Source organism: Symphalangus syndactylus, chromosome 21, assembly GCF_028878055.3.
Source record: "Symphalangus syndactylus isolate Jambi chromosome 21, NHGRI_mSymSyn1-v2.1_pri, whole genome shotgun sequence".
Classification (NCBI taxonomy): Eukaryota; Metazoa; Chordata; class Mammalia; order Primates; family Hylobatidae; genus Symphalangus; species Symphalangus syndactylus.
The window spans coordinates 12,057,536-12,077,064 of record NC_072443.2 but is presented as its reverse complement, the minus strand read 5'-3'; the positions used below and the strand labels follow the sequence as shown (position 1 = coordinate 12,077,064).

Below are 19,529 nucleotides of genomic sequence, written 5' to 3'. Positions count from 1 at the left end.
TGCCCAGTTTTGCCTAACAGTTATTAAACATCACAAAATTGCCCACTGCTTGGTGAATAGGGCATAGGTCAAGGTGGGGAGAATCATTAGGGAACATCTTCACAGAGCTGATAGCTGAAGGGTGGGTGAATTTTTCAGGGAAAAGTGCAAGAAAAATGAATAAATGGATTTAGATCTTAAAAAAGATAACATGAAGAATGGGTGGAAAGAAAAAGAAATCAAGAGAGTGCTGCAGGATACAGAGAAAGGGAAATAAGAAAGCAAGGTGGGCAAATAGTACAACAGTGAGGAAGGGATTTAACAGGGAGCAGAAGAGTTTCAATTCCAGCACTGTGAAAGGACTGAAAGAAATCACTGTGGCGTGGTGAAATGGGAACTAGGACATGCGAAAAAACAAAAATCAAAAACAAACCAAAAAGGAGGACAATAGAAAAAAGACAACAGACAGGATTAGTACCTACTTGTCTTTCCTTTTTATAAAAATATCTTTTTATTATAAAATTTCTAATGCATTTTTAGAAGATGATGACAGTAAGGATGTCCATTACCCTTAATACTTGCTAAGCTCAAACGTGGGCGACACTGTTAAGCCTTGCATGCACATTAACTAATCATTACCTAATTTAATTCTGACAACAATTCTATGAATAGGTGTTATAGAGATGAATAACCAAGAAACAAAGAGGTTATTTTCAAAACAAAACTAAGTGGCAGAGATGGAACTTGAACCTCAGAGAGTCATATTCTAGAGCTCAAGCTCCTAACCACTATCCTTGCAATGAGAGCAAATTTCTTTATGTTTACAAATATAAGAACAAGAAATACCTATTACTTCTGGAGACCTTCGTTACATGAGCCAATGGGAAATAAAAATGTTAGAAGAAGAGAACAAACTGAAGAAAATAATGTTTCAGAATTAGAAAATAATGCTACTACAAGAGAAAATTATTTTTCATTTGTTTTCTTTAGCTGGAAAAAAGGACAGATGTTAATAGGGAGGCCGGCAAAGTGAAAATTGGCTCTCTCCCTAAATAATAAAGAACACATGAGAAAAAAAAAACCAGTAATGTTTATAATTTTACATACAACGTAATAATTTTTCATTTTAATTAATGTTCTTGAAATAAAATGATCATTATGTGACAATAAAAGGTATTGAGTGTAATCATTTCAGTTATATGTTAAATATTTTTATTTGATATTATCTAAACACTTTCCTTATTCAACAGCTGATACCACATAACTACAAAAAATAACCATAATTAATTTTGCAAATTAATGCTTATTTATAGGAATTAATTAGGCATTTTCCCATCATTAGGCCAACAGAAACTACATTAATAGAATTAGAGATGGTTCTTACGCATGATTACAATTGAAACCACTGCTTCCAAGAACACACTGTTTATGGCTCTAATATTTCCAACTTTCTCTGAGAAATGGAAACTTCCTTTGGTTGTAGCTTTCAAAAATGCTTAGGAGCCCTTAGGTAATTTTAGTGAGCCAGTAATTATATCACGTCTTAATTTTAAGAAATCATCTAGGATACTCAGGTAATACTTTTATGTAAATATAACACTGACCACTCAGTTTGATCCTGTGATATTCTGATTAAGAAGAGCTTAACAGAAAATGTCAGAACAAATAATAACTCACTTAGGCAGGCAGGAGATGCTCATTGAAAAAGGTAATTTCTACTGGCCAGAAGGAAAAGTAATATAACATCCATGTTAGAAATTTAGTTTAGACATAGAATGCTCTATTTAAAAAACACTGGTATCAGGTATAAAGATGACTAATATAATTTATTTTTTAAATAGAAAAAAAACATATATTTTGGATAAATTAAGTAAAGCCTAACTTTAAAAGGAAAGGCTCAATGTGAAATCTTTCAGGCCAATGAAACCAGCATAACTTGTTTTACTGCACTTTATTGCACTTTACAAATAAACATTTTTACAAATTGAAGATTTGTGGCAACCCTGCATCCAGCAAGTGTATTCGTGCCATTTTCCAACAGCATGTATTCACTTTGTGTCTCTGTATCACATTTTGGTAGTTCTTGCATTATTTCAAACTTTTTCATTATTAATATATATTAATATATGATTGTCTATTCATAATTATATTATTTTTACATTATCATTATGTCTATGATGATGATCTGTGACCAGTGATCTTTGTTGTTACTATTGTAATTGTTTTGGGGCACCGCAAATCATGCACATATGCAGCCACAAACTTAATAAATGTGTGTGTTGACTCCTCCAACCTACTGGTCGTTCCCTTGTCTCTTCCCCTTTTCTTGGGCCTCCCTATTGTCTAAGACCATATTGAATTTAGCCCAATTAATAACCCTACAATGGCCTCTAGGAGTTCAAATGAAAACAAGAGTGGCATGTCTCTCACTTTAAATCAAACACTAGAAATGATTAAGCTTAGTGGGAAAGGCATGTTCAAAGTTGAGACAGGACAAAGGCTAGGTCCCTTAGGCCAAAGAGTTAGCCAAGTTGTGAACTCAAAGGAAAAGTTCTTCAAAGAAATAAGAAGTGCTACTCTAGTGAACACATGAGTGATAAGAAAGTGAACACCAGCCTACTACCGATAGGAAGAAGTTTTTGGTGGTCTGGATCTAAGATCAAACTAGCCACAACATTCCCAAAAGTCAAAGCCTAGTCCAGCAAGGCTCTCTTCAATTCTATGAAGGCTGGGAGAGGTGAGGAAGCTGCAGAAGAAAAGTTTAAAGCTAGGAGAGACTGGTTCTTAAGTTTTAAGGAATAAAGACATCTTCATAATATAAAAGTTTAAGGTGAAGTAGCAAGTGCTGATGTACAAGCTGTAGCAAGTTTTCCAGAAGATCTAGCTAGGATATTGATAAAGGTGACTACACTAAACAATAGATTTTCAATGTAGATGAAGCAGGCTTCCATTGAAAGATGCCATCTGGGACTTCCATAACTACTGGGAAGACACAGCCTGGTTTCAAAGCTCCAAAGAACAGGATGACTCTCTTGTTACGGGCTAATGCAGCTGGTGACTTTGAGTTGAAGCTAATGTTCATTTACCGTTTCCAAAAACCTATGCCCTTATGAATTCTGCCAAAGTCTTCTCTGCTTGTGCTCTATAAATGTAACCACAAAGCCTGGATGACAGCACGTCTGTTTACAGCATGGTTTACTGAGCCTGTAAGCCCAAGCTTGAGACCTATTGCTCAGAAAAAAGATTCCTTTCAAATACCTCATTTTCATTACCTCATTGATAGAAGCATCTGGTCACCCAAGAGCTCTGAGATGTACAAGGAAATTAACGTCGTTTTCAAGCAATCTAATACAACATGCACTCTGCACCCCATGGATCGACAAGTAATTTCAACTTTCAACTCTTATTATTTAAGAAATATATTTTGTAAGACTATAGCTGTCATAAGCAGTGATTCCTCTAATGAGTCTCAGCAAAGTACATTGAAAATCTTCTGGAAAGGATACACCATTCCAGACGCCATTAAGAACATTTGTGATTCATGGGAGGAGGTTAAAATATCAACACAATAGGAGTTTGGAAGAAGTTAATTCCAACTCTCATAAATGACTTTGAGGAATTCAAGACTTCAGTGGAAGAACTAACTGCAGATGCAGTGGAAATAGCAAGATAACTAGAATTAGAAGTGAAACCTAAAGATGTGACTGAATTGCTGCAGTCTCATGATAAAACTTTAACGGATGAGGAACTGTTTCTTACAGATGAGCAAAGAATATGGTTTCTTGAGATGGAATCTATTACTGGTGAAGATGCTAGAGATGGCAACAAATGATTTAGAATATAATATAAACCTAGGTAATCTTTATCAACTAAGTGGTGGGGTTTGAGAGGATTCACTCTAGTTTTGAAAGAGTTCTACTGTGGGTAAAATGTTACCAAACAGCATCACATGTTATAGAGAAATCTTTCATAAAAGGAAGAGTCAATCCATGTAATAAACTTCATTGTTGTCTTAGCCACCACCACCTTTAGAAACCCCACCCTGATCAGTCAGGAGTCATTAACATCAAGGCAAGAGCCTCCAGGAGCAAAAAGATTATGACTTACAGAAGGCTTAGATGACTATTAGCATCTTTTAGCAATACAGTATTTTTAAATTATGGCATGTACATTGTTTTCTAGACATAATGCTATTGCACACTTATTAGACTACAGTATAGTATGAACATAACTTTTACATGTATTGTGAACCAAAAAATTTGTGTGACTTGCTTTATTGCAATATTTGCTTTATTGCAGTGGTCTGGAACCCAACCTGCCCTATCTCCAAGGTATGCCTGTAGATTGCCTTCTTCCCTATTTGCAGTCTAGGAAAAGAAATGGTTAGCTAATGTGGTAATGAGTATAAAGTGCTTTCAGAGTACAGGACATATATTAAGTTTATAAGAGACGGTAGATCTTATTATCAACATCTGCTCAGCAAGCACATCATAGTATAATAATATATTAATTGTGAATTCTACAAAATTATGGTGTATTTTATTGATAATAGTTTATCAATTTTTATACCATTTAATTAAATTACTGGTTTAAGGGAGAAGCAAATAATTTTAGTACTATTTATCTTTTAATTACATAATTTTAAACCTTCAGGAGTTATTTCACCACTAGGTAGCTACATACTCCATTTATCCATCTGTCCTTCCATCTGTCAGTCAGTCTATCAGTTCATCAACCCTCTATGATACTCCTGTCAGAGATTTAGCTCTCTGTTTACAGGTACCTAGTGTATTCTATGTAAACATATCATTGTTGATATATGGGTAATACTCTGTCTTATGATTCATCTCGAAGTTTACAAACACATAATAGTATCTCCTTTTTAAAAATTGATGAAAATGATCACCTTGGGCACAAATGTTCCTCCCGCCCAACCCCAATGAAGGATACTATTACTAGGTGATTATGCACTATCTTCTTTAAAGGTTATAATAATATTTCTGATTTATTTTTCCTCCAGAAGGGCAAGAAATAGAAGACAGAAATTTTGACTGGGCTATTGTTAGATGACCTTCTGAAGTGAAGAGACCATCATTGCACAACTGAGCTATGAAACAAACAAACAAAAAAACCAGAAATGCTGTTAAATATTTGACAGCACTGTGATGGCTCTTCAAAACAACAGGACCCTGGTATCCCTTCAAGAAAAAAAACCCCAAAACTAAATACATTTGTGTGCAGTAAGGGCTTACTCACTATTCATTACTGCCTATAATCTTATGAATATATATTAAGGCAATCTAAAAGTGTTATAGCAGTTGCAATATTTTAATCATGCAAAATATTTTTCTTACTTGGTGATTCATCCCTAATTCGTGGGTAGAGAAAGGAAGCTAAATCATAGGCTTTTTATGACCAAGGGAGCGGAGGGTACTGGTCTGTCATTATCATTAAATCATAGGGATTGTTAGACAGTGTTTAGCAATGAAAAAATGATCAAAAGGACCTCTATGTTTAAAAGTATTAGTCATTTCAAAACTAAAGAAAGTGAACCTAAGCAATCAGCATACATCCATTACGAAGCTATTTTTAAAAAGGAGGACCTATATTAAATATAAAATTGTTAGTAGGATCACCTGTCTCAGCTCTCATAAAGCTCATCATCAATAAATTGCAGCATAACGTAAAGGAAAAAGAAACATGCCTGTATCTGGTGACAGTCCCTGGGTAGAACTTCTGCAGAAAACCCTGAATTTTCTTTTTTACCAAAGTATCCAAAACCTGAAAAACTAGAAAGTTGAGATGCTCTATTTAGTCAGACCAGAAATTAACCTTTACATAGATAATCTGGATAGAATGTGGTAGTTAGCTAATCCTAAATTAAGTCCTTTGTTTTTATTTGTTGCATAAAGCACAGATTCTAATAAACACAGAGTGTTACATCACCACACTTCAAAGCCTGTGTAAACCAAGCACCTCACAGCAACACCTCTGCCTTCAGCAATCACACTGCAGTATATCATCCAAGTGACCTTATTTGCTTATTAGAAACTCTGTGTACAGGTTGCAAATGTCAGAGTATGAATTTACATTTTAAAAAGTGCATCTTGCAGTGGTTTAATGAAAATATTTCAACAATCTCAGGTCAAATTCAACTATTTATACCTCTGCTCCCTTGGGTTTAAAGATTTTGTCCTGGATTCACATCTTCTTCACAAGCCATACTTCATGACCACTCCTCTTAACATCTCCACACTGCAACAGTTTGAAATGCCATTTGGAAAGGGGGCTGTTACCACACTTTCATTTCCACTCCCACCTCAATAGTATGCCAATAAACAATTCAAACATTTGATTCTTGTGTTGTTTATGGTCTCAGAATGATATTTATCTGTATATGCCAACACAAATACTTTATAAATAAGCTGGGGGGGTTTAAAATTTGTATTGTATATCATGTGTTAACTTAAACTGATGTAATACATCAGTTTAACTCTGAAAATAGAACCATGACACATTCATATTCTACTCTAGAATAGAGGGAAAAAAATCACAGTAATTGACCTTCATATGTATGTTTGCTTTAAAATTATTTTTCTTCTTGTGGAAGATGGCAAAAAAGATCACCAAGAAGAATTTCTGGGCAAGAATTTGTCAGAGGTTATGGCAGGGCAGTGAGAAAAGTGAGTTGATTAGAAAGAAACCTGCCTGGGCCATGGGTCTGTATGTAATTTTCTCATTCTACCTATATTCCCAGAAGTATTTTCAAAATTATTTTGAACACTACAGAAATAAATCATCAATAATACCACCATTGCTACCAGCCCCAACCACATGTACATACTCCAGGAACAGAAAGAGGCACCAGGGTGTAACAGAAAGAATATGGGCTGTGGAATACACTGCTTAACCTTTACCTGCCATGGGCTGGAGGAAAAGCTTCAGTTAATTAAAGACCCCAGTCTCTACAACCTGCCTTATAGTGTGGTCCGAAATACAGTCATAAGTTGTTTTGTGCACTTCGCTTTATTGTGCTTTGCAGATATTGTTTTTTTTTCAAATTGAAAGTGTGTGGAAACCCCGGTTGAGCAACTCTGTCGGTGCTGTTTTTCCAACAGCATATGCTCACTGCACGGCTCTGCGTCACATTTTGGTAATTATCGCAGTGTTTCAATCTTTTTCATTATTACTATACTATATTGAACTGAATACTTTATAAAAATGATTAGCAAATAGAAGGCCCACGAAAGAGGGGCCGTGATACTCACATTCTCCCCACATCATTTAAAATGTGGTATAATCATTTGTATTATTCAAATGGATAGAAAGAGCACTCTGGCCTTGGGAACAGAGTATTCTTTCTGACTTAATGCCAACTTGATAATGTTCTAGGTGAAGAAATGCCACTAAAGAAATATAATGATTCTGATGATATAAAAGGCATTATGTTTCTTTCTTTACAGCTAAGCAATGTGAAAACTTCCGTGAATAGAACACATTGGGAAAATTGTATTTTATCTTTCTAAGCAGGAAATATGAACCTGCCTGTTTATTAAGTACATTTAGATCTCAGCATCACCCACATTTCTATCTATTGTATTAAAGAGTGTTGTGATTATTACACTGAAGATTAGCAGCTAAAAAGACAAATGTGACAGTATACAGGCAAAAGGTTTTTGTTGTCGTTTTGTTTTTTCATGTTTTCCTAGAATATGGCTGTAGATTCTATTTCAGAAACCATAAGATGTCCTTTGGCAGTCACCATGAAGGCCACATTCACAGCCTTATTGATACAAATCAGTCTTGCCTCTCAGTTTTCCAAATGTATCCTCTTATTTTGAAGAGATAGTTAAAAGCATCCTTAAAGTGTTTCTTCCACCTTGCCTGGCATTACCTCCAAAATAGCTCCCCTTCCAACAGTTTTCGGTATGGCAGTCATGATCTATTCTCCACAGGTTTGAGTGAAAGTTGATGTCTTGCTATTTGATATACAAGATCTACAGGTTCAAAAAAATGGAACTGCTCAAAAATTCAGACATGTTACCTATAGCAGGGTTATATTTCCTAGTGACAGAGGAAGTTTAAGTGGCTTCTTTAGAAAAGTTAAATTTGTTCTGGCACCAAATCCTGCTTCCCAGGGAATTAAAAATTTGATGAATTTTATTACTTGATTAACACATTCTATCTTGTCACTGTAGAATACAGTAAAAATCTGTATTCAATTCACTTGCTCAGTAGTTAGAAATACCAATGGCATAGAATATTTTGCTAAAGACAGAAAATATACCATTGAAATCCTAATTTTTAATACTTTGTATATCTGAATTCATTCTGTAATATTGAACTACACTGTAAGTTAAAAGTAAAAGAATAAAGTCAGAGAGATAAAAGGCCAAAAAGAAATGAGACAAAAAATGCAAGAGATAAGAAAAAGGACTTAAAGCTAAGCTTGGAACAACAAAAAGTTAAAAGAAGAGATCCATTTGCTGGTTATGAGAGAGGCTACAATCCTAACAGATTAATAACAGAGAATCGTCCTGTAATATTCTTTTATCTTTTCTAATAGGTTAGAGGGTCTAAGTTAATATTGTACTTTTTCATGTTTAATGTTAAATTTGGGATTTTAGGTTGACATTATTAACTGAATAAATAAAGAAAAAGGAAGATACGACATAATACTAGGATACAAAAGAAAAACTCAAGATTTTTATTTGGATGCAAATACAATGTGAAAGGAAAATGTGATGGCTGCCAGGAAAGCTACTGCAACTTTAACTCCGTGAATAAGAGAGCAGCATCAAGATAAAGGAAGGTAATGGGGCTCTGTACGTCATCCTTGCCAGAACATATCTAGAATACTCTGCTGTTAGTGTAGGAGGAATGTGAACAATGTTGGGTGCATTTTGATAAGGGAGATGCAATGGTAAGAGGTCTGGAAAGTATCATGAGAATCGATTTAAGAAACTAGCAGTATCTGGTCTGGAAGAGGAAAAATCAGGGAGAGGTGGTAATCTAAGAAGCATGTTAAATGCCTTTCTGATTTGAATCGCTGCAGAGTATAGAACATGTGTTAGCCGCAGAGTATAGAACTAACGCATTGATTTTAAGGTAACATTTTTAATTATTAAAAAAATACTGTTTATCTCGTGAAACAGTGATATTCCTAGCACTGCAAAGTATTCGAGTAACAGGTGATTATTTGTAAGAAATCTCTAGATGGGACTTCTGCACTGAACTGGGAGGGTGAAGCAGAGTACCTCACAAAAGGAAGATGTTGTGATTTCAATCTCAGAGTTATGGCTGGTGTTATTAAAATATACTTAATTAGAAGGTGTGTTGTAAATTATGTTGGAAATGCTCTCCTGCTCCCTTTCTGCCCTCCAAATTTAAATATATAAAGTAAAAACATGATACAATTCTCCCATTACCTATTTAGAACATTACATCTTCAATACTTTGTGAGTATTCAAAGTGAATTATTAAAATGCAAATATTCTCAGAAAAAGCAATAACGTATGTGAATTTACTACTTGTTAACAGAAAGACATGGAAGAGATGGGTGGTAAGAATAATTAAGGTCCAAGCGAGCACAAATCTGTAACAGGCAAAATGTGGGAAACAGGTCAACAATATTTCTTCATGGTTCTCTTGGAGACCAAATAGATGACTGAGGATTCAACTATAATTTCTATAAAGGATGGCTCAGTTTTCCAATGTCTGTATCATTGCAACTTATAACTAGTATAGTTTCCAGAAAAGGTGACTAATGAAAAAACATTCAGTATTTATTTATTAAATAGAAAATTTTCGTGTAACAAGTACCTATAGACATTTAAGCAGATAACTAAATTTCAAAAGACCCAATTTGTGCCAAGATTTTTAAAACCGAACTAGGCTTTCATATACAGTGTAATTCTGTGTCAGTATATATAAACTAACATTTGAGGGTCTTGCTGACTTACGGGGGTCATAGTAATACACTACACTATATAATATATATAATACATATATTACTATGTATGCTTTCATAATATTCAATATTTGTTAAAGTTAATATATTAATATATTTTAGATAGATCCTTATAGCTTGACCCAAGATTTTTCTCCTAAATATCATCATGGAAAATTCTATATATTTCCATTTGTTGACAATGATAAAATAATTTTTTAATTTAGATTTAAAATTTTTATGGGTATATAGTAGGTATATATGTTTATGGGGTACCTGAGATATTTTGATACAGGCTACAGTATGTAATAATCACATCAGGGTAAATAGAGTATCCATCATCTCAAGCATTTATCCTTTTTTGTGTTATAAACATTCCTATTACACTTTTAGTTATTTTAAAATGTAGAATAGATTACTGTTGACTGCAGTCACCTTATTGTGCTATCAAATATTAGGTCTTATTCATTCTATCAAACTATGTTTTTGTAGCCATTAAGCATTCCATTTCCCTCTCACTACGCCACTACCCTTCTCCAGCCTCTGGTAACCATCCTTCTACTCTCTTATCTCCATGAGATCAACTGTTTTAATTTTTAGCTTCCATAAATGAGTGAAAACATGCAAAGTTAGTCTTTCCATTTCTGGCTTATTTCACTGAACATAATGACCTCCAGTTCCATCCATATTGTCACAAATAACAGGATCTCATTCCTTTTATGGCTGAATAGTATTCCGTTGTGTATATGTACTATATTTTCTTTCTTCATTCATGTATTGATGGACACTAAGGCTGATTCCAAATCTTGGCTATAGTGAACAGTGCCACAATAAAAGAGGAGTGCAAATATCTACTCCATATACTGCTTTCTTTACTTTTGGGTATATACCTAGCAGTGGGATTGCTGGATCATATGGTAGTTATATTTTTAGCTTTTCTGAGTAATCTCCATACTGTTCTCCATACTGGCTGTACTAACTGACAACCCCACCAACAGTGTATGATGGTTCCACTTGCTCCACATCCTCACCAGGATCGTTACTGCCTGTCTTTTGGAAAAAAGTTATTTTAACTAGGGTGAGATTTCTCATTGTAGGTTTGATTTGCATTTCTTTCGTGATCAGCGATGCTAAGCACCTTCCCATACACCTATTTGTCATTTGTATGTCTTCTTTTCAGAGATGTATATTCAGATATTCTGCCCGTTTTTAAATACAATTATTAAATTTTTTCCTATTGTTTGAGCTCCTTACGTATTCAGGTTATTAATCCTTTGCCAGATGGATAGTTTGCAAATATTTTTCCCATAATGTGGATTGTCTCTTCCCTTTGTTTCCTTTGTTGTGCAGAAGCTTTTTAACTTGCTCTCATTTGTAGATTTTTGCTTTGATTGCCTATGCTTAGTTTAGGCATAAACTATGTCTAAGATTTCAGTCTTTAATCCATTTTGATTTGCTTTTTGTACATGATAAGAGACAGGGATCTAGCTTCATTTTTCCACATAAGGATATTCAGTTTTCCCAGCACCGTCTATTGAGGAAACTGTCCTTTCCCCATTGTGTGTTCTTGGTACCTTTGTTGAAAATGAGTTCGCTATACATACATGGATTGATTTCTGGTTTTATATTCTGTTCTACTGGTATTTGTGTCTGTTTTTATGGCATTACCGTGCTCTTTTGGTCACTATAGCTCTGTAGTATAATTTGAAGTCAGGTAATGTGATTGCTCCAGCTTTGTTCTTTTTGTGCAACATGTCTTTTGCTATTCTGGGTCTTTTATGATTTCAAGTAAATTTTAGGATTGTTTTTCCATTTATTTGACAAATATCATTGGTATTTTGATAGGGATTCTTAATTTCTTTCTTGACCTAGCCTTGGATTGATATGGTCATTGGTATATGGCCATTCAGGAATATACTGTTTTATTTGAATGTGTTTGTATAGTTTCTAAAATTCTTGTTATTAATTTATGGTTTTATTACATTTTGGTCAGAGAAGATGCTTGATATTATTTCAACTTTTTTGAATATTTTAGGACTTGCTTTGTGGCCTAACATATGGTCTATTCTTAAGAATGTTCCATCAATACCTAATTTATTGAGAGTTTGTAGCATGAACGGCTGTTGAATTTTGTCAAAGGCCTTTCCTGCGTCTATTGAGATAATCATGTGGTTTTTGTCTTTGGTTCTGTTTATATACTGGATTACATTTATTGATTTGTGTATGTTGAACCAGCCTTGCGTCCTGGGATGAAGCCCACTTGATCATGGTGGATAAGTGTTTTGATGTGCTGCTGGACTCGGTTTGCCAGTATTTTACTGAGGATTTTTTCATCGATGTTCATCAGGGATATTGGTCTAAAATTCTCTTTTTCTGTTGTGTCTCTGTGAGGCTTTGGTATCAGGATGATGCTGGCCTCATAAAATGAGTTAGGGAGGATTCCCTCTTTTTCTATTGATTGGAATAGTTTCAGAAGAAATGGTACCAGCTCCTCCTTGTACCTCTGGTAGAATTCGGCTGTGAATCCATCTGGTCCTGGACTTTTTTTGGTTGGTAAGCTATTAATTATTACCCAATTTCAGAGCCTGTTACTGGTCTATTCAGAGATTCAACTTCTTCCTGGTTTAGTCTTGGGAGAGTGTATGTGTCGAGGAATTTAACCATTTCTTCTAGATTTTCTAGTTTATTTGCGTAGAGGTGTTTATAGTATTCTCTGAGAGTAGCTTGGATTTCTGTGGGATCGGTGGTGATATCCCCTTTATCATTTTTTATTGCATCTATTTGATTCTTCTCTCTTTTCTTCTTTATTAGTCTTGCTAACGGTCTATCAATTTTGTCGATCTTTTCAAAAAACCAGCTCCTGGATTCATTGATTTTTTGAAGGGTTTTTTGTGTGTCTATTTCCTTCAGTTCTGCCCTGATCTTAGTTATTTCTTGCCTTCTGCTAGCTTTTGACTGTGTTTGCTCTGGCTTCTCTAGTTCTTTTAATTGTGATGTTAGGGTGTCAATTTTAGATCTTTCCTGCTTTCTCTTGTGGGTATTTAGTGCTATAAATTTCCCTCTACACACTGCTTTGAATGTGTCCCAGAGATTCTGGTATGTTGTGTCTTTGTTTATGACAAACCCACAGCCAATATCATACTGAATGGGCAAAAACTGGAAGCATTCCCTTTGAAAACTGGCACAAGACAGGGATGCCCTCTCTCACCACTCCTATTCAACACAGTGTTGGAAGTTCTGGCCAGGGCAATCAGGCAGGAGAAGGAAATAAAGGGTATTCAATTAGGAAAAGAGGAAGTCAAATTGTCCCTGTTTGCAGATGACATTGTTGCATATCTAGAAAACCGCACTGTCTCAGCCCAAAATCTCCTTAAGCTGATAGGCAACTTCAGCAAAGTCTCAGGATACAAAATCAATGTGCAAAAATCACAAGCATTCTCATACACCAATAACAGACAAACAGAGAGCCCAATCATGAGTGAACTCCCATTCACAATTGCTTCAAAGAGAATAAAATACCTAGGTATCCAACTTATAAGGGATGTTAAGGACCTCTTTAAGGAGAACTACAACCACTGCTCAATGAAATAAAAGAGGATACAAACAAATGGAAGAGCATTCCATGCTCATGGGTAGGAAGAATCAATATTGTGAAAATGGCCATACTGCCCAAGGTAATTATAGATTCAATGCCATCCCCATCAAGCTACCAATGACTTTCTTCACAGAATTGGAAAAAACTACTTTAAAGTTCATATGGAACCAAAAAAGAGCCCGGATCACCAAGTCAATCCTAAGTTAAAAGAACAAAGCTGGAGTCATCACGCCACCTGACTTCAAACTATACTAAAAGGCTATAGTAACCAAAACAGCATGATACCGGTACCAAAACAGAGATATAGACCAATGGAAGAGAACAGAGCCCTTAGAAATAATGCCACATATCTACAACCATCTAATCTTTGACAAACGTGACAAAAACAAGCAATGGGGAAAGGATTCCCTATTTAATAAATGGTGCTGGGAAAACTGGCTAGCCATATGTAGAAAGCTGAAACTAGATCCCTTCCTTACACCTTATACTAAAAGTAATTCAAGATGGATTAAAGATTTAAATGTTAGACCTAAAACCATAAAAACCCTAGAAGAAAACCTAGGCAATACCATTCAGGACATAGGCATGGGAAAGGACTTCATGTTTAAAACACCAAAAGCAATGGCAACAAAAGCCAAAATTGACAAATGGGATCTAATTAAACTAAAGAGCTTCTGCACAGCAAAAGAAACTACCATCAGAGTGAACAGGCAACCTACACAATGGGAGAAAATTTTTGCAATCTACTCATCTGACAAAAGGCTAATATCCAGAATCTACAGTGAACTCAAACAAATTTACAAGAAAAAAACAACCCCCTCAACAACTGAGTGAAGGATATTAACAGACACTTCTCAAAAGAAGACATTTATGCAGCCAAAAGACACATGAAAAAATGCTTATCATCACTGGCCATCAGAGAAATGCAAATCAAAACCACAATGAGATACCATCTCACACCAGTTAGAATGGTCATCATTAAAAAGTCAGGAAACAACAGGTGCTGGAGAGGATGTGGAGAAATAGGAATGCTCTTACACTGTTGGTGGGACTGTAAACTAGTTCAACCATTGTGGAAATCAGTGTGGCGATCCCTCAGGGATCTAGAACTAGAAATACCATTTGACCCAGCCATCCCATTACTGGGTATATACTCAAAGGATTATAAATCATGATGCTATAAAGACACATGCACACGTATGTTTATTGCAGCACTATTCACAATAGCAAAGACTTGGAACCAACCCAAATGTCCAACAATGATAGACTGGATTAAGAAAATGTGGCACATATACACCATGGAATACTATGCAGCCATAAAAACTGATGAGTTCATGTCCTTTGTAGGGTCATGGATGAAGCTGGAAACCATCATTCTCAGTAAACTATCATAAGGACAAAAAACCAAACACTGCATGTTCTCACTCACAGGTGGGAATTGAACAATGAGAACACATGGACACAGGAAGGGGAACATCATACAGCGGGGCCTGTTGTGGGGGGTGGGGGGAGGGATAGCATTAGGAGATATAACTAATGTTAAATGGCGAGTTAATGGGTGCAGCACACCAACATGGCACATGTATACATATGTAACAAACCTGCACGTTATGCACATGTACCCTAAACTTAAAGTATAATTAAAAAAAAAAGACATAATCACAAAACAAAACAAAATGAAATAAAAAAAAAAAAAGAATGTTCCATGTGCTGAGGAGAACATGCCCTCTGCAGCCATTGTATGAAATGTTCTGTAACTATGTATGAGGTGCATTTGGTCTATAGTGCAGATTACATCTCACGTTTCTTTGTTGATTTCCTGTCTGAAAGATTTGTCCAAAGGTGAAAGCGGGGTATTGAAGTCTCCAGCTGTTATTGTATTGAGGTGTATCTCTCTCTTTAGCTCTAATAATATTTGCTTTATATATATGGATGCTCCATTGTGGGGTGCATATCTAATTATTATATTCTCTTGTTGAATTGACCCTTTGTCGTTATGTAATGACCTTATTTGTCTCTTTTTATAGGTTTTGTCTCAAAATCTATATTATCTGATATTCATGCAGCTACTCTTGCTGTTTTATGCTTTCTGTTTGCATAGAATATCTTTTTCCATCCCTTTATTTGCTAGTCTATGAGTGCTTTTATAGGTGAAGTATGTTTATTGTAGGCAGCAGATATTTAGGTCTTATATTTTTATCCATTAAGGTACTCTATGTTTTTGATTGGAGAGTTCAGTCCATTTACATTTAATGTTATTACTGATAAGGACTTACTGCTGCCATTTTATTATTTGTTTTCTGGTTATCTTGTTGTCTTCCTTCTTGTTTTCCTTGTTGTGAAATTGATTGGTGATATGTTTTAATTTCTTGCTTTTTATTTTTTGTCTATCTGTGGTAGGTTTTTTGATTTGTGGTTCTCATGAGGCTTGCAAGTAACATCATATAATCCACCATTTTAAACTGATGACAACTTGACTATGATTGCAAAAACAAACAAGAAAAGAGAAAAACTGATAAAAACTCTACCCTTTAACTTCATCTTGCCAACATTTTAACTTTTTGTTTGTATTTATATCTTATTATAATTTTGTCTATGTCTTAAAAAGCTGTTGTAGTTAGTTCATGCAACACAAACGAAATACTTTTAAAAGTATTTCAATCTCTCTGTTAAATTTATCAGATAGAATTCTGAATTCCTTCTCTGTTAAACTGCATTTCACAAGCTTCCTCAAAACTGCTATTTCTTCTTCTTTTTTTTTTTTTTGTCAGAAAGGTCACATATCTCTGTCACTCCAGGACTGGTTACTGGTGATTTATTTAGTTTGTCTGGTGAGGTCATGATTTCCTGGAAGGTCGTGATGCTCGTGGATGTTTGCCAGTGTCTGGGCATTGAATAATTAGGTATTTATTGTAGCCTTCACAGGTCAGCCTTGTTTATATTGGTCCTTGGGAAGGTTTTCTAAGTATTTGAAGACTTAGGTGTTGTGATCTAAGTCTTTGGTCATTGCACTGGTATCTGTATTAAGGGGCTCCACTCTTGTTGACTCATAGAGGTACTACCTTGATGGTCTTAGTTAAGATCTGAGATAATTCACTGGATTATCAGGCAGAATCTCTTGTTCTCTTCCTTTACTTTACCCCAAACAAAGGTCGTCTCTCACTCTATCCTGAGCTGCCTGGAATTGGAGGAAGGGGTGATGCGAGCAAGTTCATTGCCAACACCACTAGGACTGTGCTGGGTCACACTTGAAGCCAGCACAGTACTAGGCCTCACCCAAAGTCTCTCGTGACTATTGCCTGGGTACCAGTGATGTTTATTCAAAGGCCAAGGGTTCTTTAGTCAGCAAGTGGTACAACCTGCCAGGCCTGGGTCTTTCCCTTTAGGGCAGTATGTTCCCTTCTGGCCCAGGGTAGTTCTAGGAATGCCATGCTGGCGCTATGGCCTGGCACTAGGAACTTTAGAAACCTACTTCATGCCATATTTTACTGTGGCTCAGGTGGCACCCACATTGCAAGCAATGTCCTTTTCACTCTTCTTTTTCCTTTCCTCAAGCAGAAGGAGCCTCTCTCTCCATGGCCACCACCACCCCAAGGCCACAGCACCCACTGCCTGGTTACTGCTGATGTTTATTCAAAGCCCAAGGGCTCCTTAGTCAGCAGTTGGTGAATCGTGTCAGACCTAGGTATCTCCTTTCAGGGCAGTGGGTTCCCTTCTGGCTCAGAGAAGGTTAAGAAACGCCAGCTAGCAGCTAAGGCCTAAAACTGGAGGCTTTAGGAGTCTGCTTGGTGCTTTCTTTTACTGTGGCTGAGCTGATCCCCAAGTTGCAAGATAAAGTCCTTTTCACTCTTCCCTCTCCTTTCCTCAGGCAGGAGTCTCTTCCCATGGCCAACGTATCTGGGAATGTGCTGGGTTACATCTAAAGCCAACATGGTTCTGGGTCTCATCAAAGGCTTGTGGCAATTGCTACTTGGCTACTGTTGATGTTTACTCAAGGTCCAAGTGTTCCTCAGTCATTAATTAAAGAATTCTGCCAGGACTGAGTTCTTCCCTTCAGGGAAGCAAGTTCCCTTAAGGCATAGCGTGGGTCTAGAAATGTCTTATGAGAGCTGGGGCCTGAAACAGGGGCTTCAGGTCTCTGCTTGGTGTTTTATTTTACTGTGGCTGAGCTGGTATCCAAGCTATAAGAAAAAGTCCTCTTTACTCTTCCCTCTCCTTTCTTGTGTACCCCATGTCCACTGGCTCTAAGCCCAGTACGACACAAGGACTTGCTCAGGAACTGTAGTCCTTGTGGCCTAGACTTTTAAATTTATCTGGAACCCCAGGGTACTTTAGCGTGCAGTGTTGGCTGTAGCTGGAACTCAGGTTCTGAATGCTGGGGCAGACAATACCCCTCTGCCTAGGGCTGGTCTAAAGGCTCTCTTTGCGGGTGCTGGCTGAATTCGGCCCATGTTACCTTCTGCTGTGACAGGGCAGCAATGAGTTCCAATGCAAAGTCCCACAATCACTGTGTTTTCCCTCCCCCAAGCAAACATATTCTCTTTTTCCATGTCCCACGTGGTGCTGCCAAGGGGTGGGGGAGGGTTGGTATAGGGAATTCGAGACTGTCTTTCTTATCCTCTTCTGTGCCTCTTTGCTTGAAATAATGTTAAAATGAGGTACTATGATCGCTGACTGATTTTGGGTTCTTATGAAGGTACTTTCTTGTGCGGATAGTTGTTCCATTTGGTGCTCCTGTAGGGAGGACAATGGCTGGAGAGTTCTATTCAACCATCCTGCTCAAATTTATATTTTCTACTACCCCAACTGGTTACCTCTCCTGGCTTTGCTATCCTCAGGAATAATACCACCAGCATTCTTTCTATTGTTCAAAGTGAAACCTTACATTTTCCCTTCTATACTCCACGTCCAAACAGATTCTGAGTTCCTTCACTACAAGAAAGGGCTTCGTATACTTTTTCTATTCTATTGACATTACTTTAGCTCATGCCCTAATTATCTTTTAGGTGTACTGCAATTTCTCATAATTAATATCTGTACTTCCAATCTCTTTCCTCATGAAAGCTCCCTTACACACTGGTACATGAGAACTTTTACTAAAGCCTACATTCTTATCAAGTAGCTCCCTAGTCAAAAACCTGCAGCAACTCACTATAAAATCATAGAAAAAAGACTAATTAATATGGCATTAAAATCTTCTATTATGTGATCTCCATCTATGTTTTCAGCTTTATCTCTTAATACTTCTTTCTATAGTCATCATTCTCCAATTAATCCATTGTACTGTCCATTATCTAAGAATAGTCTATGATTTTTAATAGCTGAAATGGCTTTCTTCATTTTTTCCTGCTATAATCTTGTCCATTTCCCAAGTCTAGGCTTAAAAGTCTTTGTTTTAATCTCAGTATCTCTCCCCTCCTCCCCTGCCACTTATTTTTTTCATTTTTCTTGTCCTCTGTTCTCCCATGGAACATTCTTGCTCCTTGTTCCTTTTCCATTTATTGCATTAAGACTTACAGCACAGTTTGGGTTTTATACATCTTTCCCTCCACTTAAGGATCAAGGACAGTGCTGCAAAGATATAACAAAGATTGCAGTAGATACCAGGTATTCTGTAAATATATTTTGGTTTGATTATATTACATTACCAAGTATAGACGGGTTTAGTCTAGGAGCATTACTTTAGCACTCTGGAGGTGAGAAGGATCACGTACAAATTGCTACATGTCCAGTATTTGTTTGGAAATTTTTCATGGAAATGAAGAGGACATTTGTTTCCCATAATAGTACTGTACTTCTTTAGTGCAGATAACCCATCACATTGGGTTATTTGCAGGCATAAAGAGACAGACAACACAGCGCATTCTGTGGGTTAACTGGGGCACATTTGTGCTATCAGTCACAACTACAGCCTCCTCTCCTAGATGCTCTGATGTTATGTGGAACAGTGATTGGCTGGGTGGGAAGAAAGTAGGCAACCATCTCTCTTTGCCCTCAATGACACTG

At 36.4% G+C, this 19,529-nt stretch overlaps 1 protein-coding gene across 4 annotated transcripts in view; it reads right to left on the bottom strand.

The window, feature by feature from the left end:
* GBE1 (1,4-alpha-glucan branching enzyme 1) overlaps positions 1-19,529 on the bottom strand; it is a 282,806-nt gene that overhangs the window by 25,135 nt on the left and 238,142 nt on the right. The window contains exon 15 of one of the 4 annotated variants that reach the window (XR_010118594.1): positions 11,267-19,094. The exons of 2 other annotated variants lie outside the window; for them this stretch is intronic. The gene's annotated coding sequence lies outside the window, so the exon portion shown is untranslated. Of the gene's footprint in view, positions 1-11,266; positions 19,095-19,529 lie in introns of those variants that run through there. One more of the 4 variants, XR_010118595.1, reaches the window with a different exon arrangement.